Source organism: Oreochromis aureus, linkage group 12 (assembly GCF_013358895.1).
Source record: "Oreochromis aureus strain Israel breed Guangdong linkage group 12, ZZ_aureus, whole genome shotgun sequence".
NCBI lineage: Eukaryota > Metazoa > Chordata > Actinopteri > Cichliformes > Cichlidae > Oreochromis > Oreochromis aureus.
The window spans coordinates 31,413,060-31,422,886 of NC_052953.1; positions in this window are offsets into that span (position 1 = coordinate 31,413,060).

Below are 9,827 nucleotides of genomic sequence, written 5' to 3' on the forward strand. Positions count from 1 at the left end.
ATTTCAAAGTCTCTCTTAGAGGTACATAGTATGCAAACTGATCAGTTCTATTCTGGCTTTGTCCTAAAAAAAATTTTCTTGGGCTCCACAAAGTTAAACATTTCTTTGAAGGACTGTACTCTGGAGTATGTTGTCCTCATTGGCCCTTTATGACATGCGGAAAACAGATCGGATCCCTTGACTGCCTCACAGAGCTTGGCAATACCCTCGTCAGACAATGTTGTGTTAGTTTTTAGGAGTGTAGTGAGGTTATCCAATGTATATGACTGACCCAATTCATGTATGTTTTGTATTTCCTCTACAATGGTCTGGATGGTAGAAGCAGGTAGCAGAAACTGTTCTTGCAATTTCAAGTAGAATAAACTTATATTTCTGAGGAAAAGATCTCTAAAATCTTCAGATAATTCAGAATCAACCTCTATTGGGACCGTCTCTGTGCCTGCTTCAGAGATGTCAGGTCCACAATTAAGTAATTCTGCTTCAACAGTGGGACATGACTGAGGTGCACAATCCTTGTACCAATCACTGATGCCTCCATCTGCAAAGTTTTTATGTTTCCGTGACATGTGGGCGGTAAATGAAGATTTGACTGTGAAAACACTTGTGCACCCTCTTAGTGGACAAGTAACCTCACGTCCTTCCTCAAAATGGTCCTTCAAGTGAGCTATTAGAACTTTGGAGTCTGTAAACTGACGTTCACACAATGCCACTGCGCATTTAAAAGTGCTAAGCGTAATCTTGTCGGTAACAGGAGTGGGAGAAATGTGCTTTCGATAAAAATGCGCCTTGAAAGCCCCATACTTGCAAAATGTCTGCCTGCAGTCGGCTCCAAAACACTTAAATGTGCATCATGCTCATTTCGATGAAGTTTGCAATGAAGCACATAACCCTTCAGTGTCCTCACGGACTTGCCACAAAAATCACAACGTGGCATTGTCTTTAGCTGTTTCTCGTCAATTAAACTGGTGTTTCGCAGTAAAGCTAGCTAAAATCTTCAACATGCTGCATTAGCATGAACTTTCCAGAAAAGTAAATATGGCAAAGCCTGTGACTGAGGAATGCTTTCGACGCAACAAGAAGACTGGCCATGCGAACTATGGTTAAAGTTGAATTTCATGTTTAATGGAACACTTACAATGAAATAGAAAGTTGCCAGTTCTGCGACAGTTGCTCTTGGCGCTCTCTTGCTGAGCTGAATCCAGTTAGGGTTAGAAGTGGCTAGTGATGCGCGAATCATGAACGAATCGTTCAATACTCGAGAATCACTTTACTGACTCGTGAATCATGATTCACAAGCGCAACTGACTCACTGACTCATCCCTGTTGCTGTTAGCAAACTAATTTCATTAGTAGAAATATATCTAGCTTATAATTCAAATTGTGAAGAAAACACAACATCCAGTATCTTAACAAAACATTTCTGCTCTGAACTGGAAGAAAAACCCTGAGTAGAAGCTCACATCAAGACAATAGCTCCTCGGTTCACAGTAGCATCGCTCTGCTAACATGCTAACAGCACATTTGAGCTACTCACCCCTCCCTTCCTGCGCTGAATCGTAGGGGAAGCAAATCACTCAGGACTCACTAACCCTCTCCCTCCTGTGCTGAATCGTAGCGTAAGCAAATCACTCAGGACTCACTAACCCCCTCCCTCCTGTGCTGAATCATAAAGCGCGCGAATCACTCATGACTCGCTCACCCCTCCCTCCTGTGTTGAATCATAAAGCGCGCGAATCACTCATGACTCGCTAACCCCTCCCTCCTGTGCTGAATCATAGAGTGAACGAATCACTCACTCACTCACTCACCCCTCCCTCCTGGCTCGCAGCTACTTCTTCTTCTTCTTGGTTGGCAACCAATGTTTAAGCGCACTACCGCCCCCTGGCTCACAGCTCAGTGGACATTTAGATGAGAAAATATATATTTGACACATGTAAGGACAATACTAATAAAATAAAATAAACAAAATAAATATTCCTTTAGAAATTCTTTTGCTCTTTTTTGCTATATAAAATAGTTGTTTTCTTTAAGAATCACTCATCTTAGCAGTAGGATTTACATTAAAAGAGAAACAAATTAAGTTTGAGTGAAAATGTACATTTTTGGCACTCTCTGGTCAACTGACTCAGTGACTCAAATGACTCAAAAAACCCGATTCACTTTGGTGAGTGACTCATTAAAACTCGATTCAGTAAAAAGAATCAAATTTACCATCACTAGAAGTGGCGCTATCTTCTTCTTTGTTGGTTTGGCAGATTACACGCTTCCAAGTAGTATTGCTGCCCTCTGCTGTTGCAGTAACTCACAGTCAGACACAGTTATCTCTCTGAGACAACAACCCTCCTCATCTGAGTTTGTTTTGTTTTTTTTAATAGATGTAACTGTTCAGTCACGTGACATTGTTTCCAAAATGTACATATAAATTTGACTTTTCAAAGACAGTGATTGTTAGCTTTGCTCTTGACCTTACAAACTAAACCCATTATGTTGTTAACATTATTTCGTTATTTTTATGGTATTTATTTCATTTTTATAATTGAGTTTAGCAGGTGGTATCACACTAAAATACTTTTCAGTCACTTACTTTTTCTAAAACAAGGATCTTTATTTTGTTATTAATCTATTCCTTGCAGTTAAGCCCACCACTGACTTGATGCAACGTTAACAAGTTAATGCACTATGGACCATTATTATTACTATTGAAATGTACTGTATCTCTGTAAATGTAATTATAATTACATTTAATTATCTTTAAAGTATACTCTAAAGAAGCAGTTGCCACAGATTGAACAGTGGCAAATCCATGATTTAAATCTCCTGTTCCACCACATCCCAAAGGTGCCCTTGGTTTGGGATCTGGTGAATGTGGAGGCTGATGGAGTTTAGTGAACTCATTGAGATGTTTAAGAACTCAGTTTGACATGATCACAGTTTTGTGATATGGTGCAACATCCTGCTGAAAGTAGTCATCAGAAGATGGGTACACGGTGGTCATAAACAGATGGACATGAATGGTGGAAGAGAGGAGTAAGCAATGAACTATTAAGAAAATTATGTTCAATGATCAAACCAAGTTAACTGATGTATTCCTGAGATTCTAAATCTGAACGTTGTTTTCTGAATTGTGTTAAAAAACACTCCATTGACTTATATCACAAAAATATATAAAATACCCATACCACATCAAATGGTGTGAATATTCTCATCAACAATATATCAAAATACAGAGAGCATTGGCAAAAGATTTTTCCAAAACAATTATTAATTTTGAAACCTCTTATACATTTCTGTTACTAATCATTATATTACACAAAGTTTATTGGTGACAGGATCAGGATAGATAAAGATAATTTTTCATCTGTAGAAATGTACATCTTAGAGCTGTAAAAATGATATGTTTCGGTTATTGATACACAGTTTTAAGCTATAATGTAAATGTACGTCACTGTGAAACTACTAATTATGGTATTTTTAGTGTAATTGGTTCTACAATTAAAGATTTATGGTGGCCCCTACAGACAAAGCACATACAAACTCCAGAAAGCACGAACAAATTCCAAAGCACGTACAAACTCCAAAACACACGTACAAACTCCAAAGCACATACAAATTCCGAAGCACGTACAAACTGCAAAGCACGTACAAACTCAAAAACACATACAAACTCCAAAAAGCACGTACAAACTCCAAAACATCTACAAACACCAAAGCTACTAACTACAAAATACGCACAAATTGCAAAGTACGTGCTTTGGAATTTGTACATGTTTTAGAGTCTGTACGTGCTTCGGAGTTTGTACGTGCTTCAGAATTTGTACGTGCTTTGGAGTTTGTACGTGCTTTGCAGTTTGTACGTGCTTCGGAATTTGTACGTGCTTTGGAGTTTGTACGTGCTTTGGAGTTTGTACGTGCTTTGCAGTTTGTACGTGCTTCAGAATTTGTACGTGCTTTGGAGTGTGTACGTGTTTTGGAGTTTGTACGTGCTTTGCGGTTTGTATGTGCTTCAGAATTTGTACGTGCTTCGGGATTTATACGTGCTTCGGATTTATACGTGCTTAGGAGTTTGTACATGCTTAGGAGTTTGTACGTGCTTTGGAGTTTGTACATGTTTTGGAGTTTGCATGTGCTTTGTCTCTAGGGGCCACTGTAGCAGATGTCCTTTTGCCATTAATTATGCCAGAATTTTAGTTTTCATTCTGAATTCTTGTGTTTTATACTAGGAGAGACTGTAGAACTAAAAAGTATATACATATTTTTTATTTGCAGTAACTGACCATATTTACTACTAAGATATACTGTTTTATTAAGCAGCTTGAGCTTCTTAATTTTTTTTTTTTTTTTTTACCGTAGTTTTCACAATAATTCTAACAATGTTTTGACTTTTTGGTACAGTTAAAAGTACGGTATGTTTTTGGTGATTAATATACAGTTGTAGATTGTAAATTCAAATGATTATAGCAGAAAAGACTGTTATTCATACAGAATTATTACGTAAATTATAGGGTGATTAATTGTAAATAATGTTACAAATTTTTCTTGTTGTTTTCAAAGACAATGGGCCATATTACTGTACATTAATGTACTTTAAACATTTTAGCAGTGCAAAAATTAAAGCAATTTACCATTTTTCAATTTACAGTGATTCAACATAAATATTACAATTATCTACTTTTTTGGATTTAATGGTCATGTACCGTTGCCATTTCGCAGTTATTTACTGTAATTTTTATGTACATTTCTTACAGTGTACAGTGTTATCTTAATTTTAGATTTCAAAAAGTATTTGCGGCTCCCAGTGTTTTCTTTTGCGTGGAAACTGGGTCCAAGTGGCTCTTTGGGTGTTAAAGGTTGCAGACCCCTGGTCTGGGTCCTCTATATCTGAGATGTCAGATTCTGAGTCAGTGCCTCCAATGGGCTCTTCATCCCATCCGTCCTGGATCATTTGTAGGGCAAGGTCCACAGGGATCCTTGCTGGCCTCATAGCAGCCATGTTACTTTAAATATTTAAAAAAAAAAAAAACATCAGAAAGGACAATGTTTGACATGCACAGGAAACTATAAACAGGGCTGCACATAAATAGTCCGCAGGTGCGCATTTGCTGTCAAAATAAAAGACGCATACCAGATAAGAAGTTGGAATGCTCGTTTGCGTACATTAGATGTTCTGGAGGAGGACAGACATTTGTTCAGAACTCTTAAAGATGTCGAATAAGCAAGCTCCGTAAGCAATTACTTTGGTGTTCCTCCACCGCAAAAGAAGCGCGTATTCTCTGAATTTCCGGGAATACTTTTATTTTGACAGCGAATGCACACCTGTGGACCACTTATGTGCAGCCCTGACTATAAATCATGTATGTTATTGTGTAAAAAATGAATTCTTGATCCATCAGAAGTGTAAGTGGGACAGTCAGAGTTGCTAAGAATAAAAGTTTCATAGAAGATTCCATAGGAACTGTTGGGGTCATTTTTGACCCCAAGCAGTTTAATTTAGGCTTTTGTTTATTTTACTTCATTCCTCTTGTACTTATATTTATTCATTTCGATCGGGTCTATTTCCGACCCTTTTTAACTTTCAGTCTAACTTTTATTAGGCTGATAATACAATCCGGTTTCTATAATCTCTACTTTGGTATTTATTATTCTCTTTTACTCAGTTTTTTACCAACAATTTTTCACTATGCTGCCTGGGGAGTATTTTTCCATAAATTTCTCGTCTCCCTCTGAGGCAGTCTTACTCGCCTGATTACCCATTATGACAATTGGTGTTCTTTACGGACAACGTGTCACGCTTCAGAACAGGGTTGTAAGCCACTATGGCTAGAGGCAATCACAAACACACATTCGCTCATTCACTCCTGTATTGTAAAAGCAGCTCCCCTCCCTTACAGCGGAGTCATCAAACCTCCTTAACGGCGAAGTAGCTGAACACCTCCTTACGGCGGAGTAGCCAAAGTGAAAGCTGCCTTTACAACACTCGCACGGTTATAGAGTCGCCCTCTTTCAACTTACTCTTTAAGGTGCGTGTGTTGCTCGCAGTAACAGTCTATGGAACCCGTCAACCGGCGTCCGCCGAGGAGTTGGGGTCCGACCCTACAACACTGACCTGGCGGCGAATCTTGTGCCCCAAGTCTTTCAACAGGAGCTCCTAGGCGTCCTGGCCATGCATTGACTTCGGTGCGTATTCCCCCGCCCCCTTGTCAGACAGCCAGTGTATTTGATCCAGGCTCAAAGGACCAAATTAATGTTAGGTTTAAGTCAACCATGCTGATAAACAGAAACTGTTACTGAAAGCAACCACACAGACACCACAGTACATTTTATTTGCAAGGGGAGTGTCAAGGAGGGCATTGCTGCCACTTGCCTATCCCAGCAACTCCGACTCCTCTGCGTCCGCCTCAGTCTTTTATTGACAACAGAGGTTACACATAATTCAGTTAACCATGTGACAGTTTTAAGTCAAGCATGTGTAAGCAAAGTGTGTGTGTGTCACTTTCTGACACACCTTACATGAAACATGACCTCTCAACGACATCGCTAGTCACTTCATTTAGAGCATGACCTTTTAACACCCCAACATGTACAAAGGCAGAAGTAGCAGTCCTGCTAAACTTATAAAAACAGGAACTTGTGGTTGTGGAGACAGCTTCCTACACCTTATGTCTGCACTTCTAAAGCTGAAAATAAAGCTTCTAATCGCCTAGCACTTTCTGCAAAATGACAACCATATTAGGACAATTAAAAGTAATGGTCACATGACTTTGTACAAATGACAATCTTAAAATAATTAAGTCTAATAGATGGCACAAGTATTTATATCAAATAAGTTGGTGTTATAAAGAATGTTTTATTTATTTATCTATTTTTTTGCTCTCACAGGACACCAGGACATCCACTGCCACTGTATATATTTAAAATAAAAATGCACAATTTAATGTCAGCACTTGTGTCATCACAGGTTCACACAGAGCCCTCTGGCTCTGTATCCTGTCTTCACCAAATGACCAAGGAAAAAGCTCAACACAAACAAAATTGCCATATCCAGCTTAACAATGTTATTCATTCATTTTTCACAGTTTATTGTTGTGCTACTAGAAGTGATGAGTATACTTTTAATAATCCTATAACAGTAATGATCACAGAGCTGGGAGATGAATTGAATTATGATTTAAATCACAATTCTGGCTTTTAACAACTAAGTAAAATCTCATCATTCAAAACTGAGTAGATCCAAAATGCTTCACTTAATCACTTTGTCAAATGATTTAAATTTCTTGGATTTAATATTTCAAAATTTGGTACAGATACATTCTTGTCTGGTAACAATAATAGACTCAGCTGGCTCTTTTCTTTTCCCTCCTTTAAAAAATGTTAAATTGTCTTCCTCCACACATGAATCAATGTGTGTTTTGAAATAAGTCAAAATACAAAATATCACATCAGATTTTTGGTATGAATGTATTTGTTCAACTAACAGACAATGAAAACAAACAGAAATCAGGGCATGAAATTTAAACATTTTTATTGATGTTAACTTGAAGTGCTGAATTAGTTATGTTGTCAGTTCAATTCAGTTCACTTCAATCTGTAAGGGAAAGGAAATGATGGTCTTTTCACACTGTAAGGTTTCCTTACAGTAATACACTGTAAGGTAACCTTACAATGCATTACTGTAAGGTTTGGTACCTTACAGTGTTAAAAAGAAAACCCCAACAGACACACCCCTCTGAGCAAGCACTTGGCGACAGTGGGGAGGAAAAACTTTCTTTTAAGAGAAAGAAACCTCCGACAGAACCGGGCTCAGTGAGGGGACGGCCATCTGTCGCGACCGGTCAGCGGATTTTCATAAATGACTCGATGGATTAAAGAGCCATTGTGATTTTAAAAATGGCTCCAATTAGTTTTTAAGAAATGTTTTTCAGTTCATTCCCCTACATTACAGAAACCTTATTTTATCTTCTGCTCCAACAAAACAAATTGCGTGCAGACGAGAAAAACCGGCGCATGCAACCCGGTTTTTTAGATAATTCTGCTACGTGGTTTTTGAACACTTCCACGATTGTTTCCTCAACTATTGGCTTTTGTAACTGCATAACCGTGAGAATGAGCTCTGGCCACTCTTTGCAAAGAGATTTGTAAACCAACTTGCTGAGGTTTTTAAAGTTCTCCAATGGGACTTTGACATATTCTTCTTTGATTTCTGCCCAGACTACAGTGGTAAACCGGTTTTGGATGGCTTCAAGCCTGTCTAAGGGGATGCAAACGCCTTCCTTTCCAAGAACACGCCTAACCACGTCCTCAATACAGATTTCCACAGAAAGCCTGTATTTTTCTTCTTTTTCACGTGATTGAACTTGAGACGTGTCTGTTAATGCCAATAGATGTTGTTTGAATACTAAAAAAACTGTGGTGTCAATCAGTGTTTCGTCTAAAGCAGTTACTTTTTCATTTAGATCACTGAAAATGTCCTTGGCAACCTTTTCCAGCACTTCTGGGCCTAAAGGCACTTTAATGTTCTGGATTTCAGCCCAGACCTTCTCCAACAAACGTTCATGCAGAGAGTCGGAAGAGGGGGACACTGATATTTTAGTGAACTGTGAAAGCACAGTTTGAATCAGTGTGCTCAGCCATATTTTATCCTCATAGTTGTTTTCAGCCGGCACGCTGCTTTCATGTTTAACAGAGGATTTCTGTGGGTTTTTAGTTTTTTCCACAGTGGGAGTTTCTGCTTTTACAGAACTACATGTATTTTCATATGACGGCACCAGGTGTTTTTTGAATGTAGAAACGATCGTTTCTTGGTGTTTTTGGTCTAAAACCATGGCGGCGAAAACAGCATGCTCTGGAATAGCCAGCTCCTTACAGATGTCAGAGAAAATGACCGTTTCCACATTTTCTGCGATTTCTACATCTTTAGACTCCACTTCAGGCCAGAGTTTGTCAAACATTTGTTTCTTGTAGGTTTCAGCAGGGAGGTGCGCTGCTTTTTCGGCCTGTAAAATTACACCGTCAATGACTGAGTGTACGGCGTAATCCTTAGGAACGGCACAAGATGGCACAATGATTGGATTTTCTATGGCGCTTTCAACTCCGTCTGCGGAGCTGACAGAACTTGACTGTCGCCTAAGGCACTTCCACAGGTTTTTAAGTTTTTTCTTGAACCCACTGCCACATGCAGTCTTCCTTGGCTCGACTGTTTTTCCGCCAGCAGTGGAAGAGGAGACGTCAAGTGCAGGGGTGCCCTGGGAAGACCGCTGGTTTGCAGCTGTCGACTGTGGGCACAGGTTCACCATGTTTGCTACAAATGTAGTGAGCTGTTTTGTGGTGACCTTGTCTGGGCGACCTAACAGAAACTCGTCCCACTGCTCAGGTGTAATGTTGTCGAACAACTGGCCCACATGTGATTTCACAGCACTTGCTGTGTCATCAGTTTTGCAATTGTCCAGATTACCCCTGGCTTTTTTATTTTTCATTTTATTTTTATGTTTCATTTTTGTTGTGTGTCTTTGTTTCGTGAAATTTATTCTAGGTTTTTTTCTTAAAGTTATAATTTGAATTTTAAAGGTGTGTTTGAAATTTGTTTGAAATTCTGTTAATACAAGCAAACTAAACACAAGCAGTGTGTGTGTCAGGCTATTTAAGGGTATTTAAGACATTGCCTTAAGGGCCTTGCCGGTGACATCACTCCTTTGATCCTTGGATGTGATGTCCTTTGATCTGCGTTTAACCCCGCCCACCCTCAAAGAAAAAAGGAGAAACTGTTGCCTAGCAACCGCTACACGCGTCTCTGGCTTAGTGCGCAGAACTTTATTGACTGTAGAAAACATGGA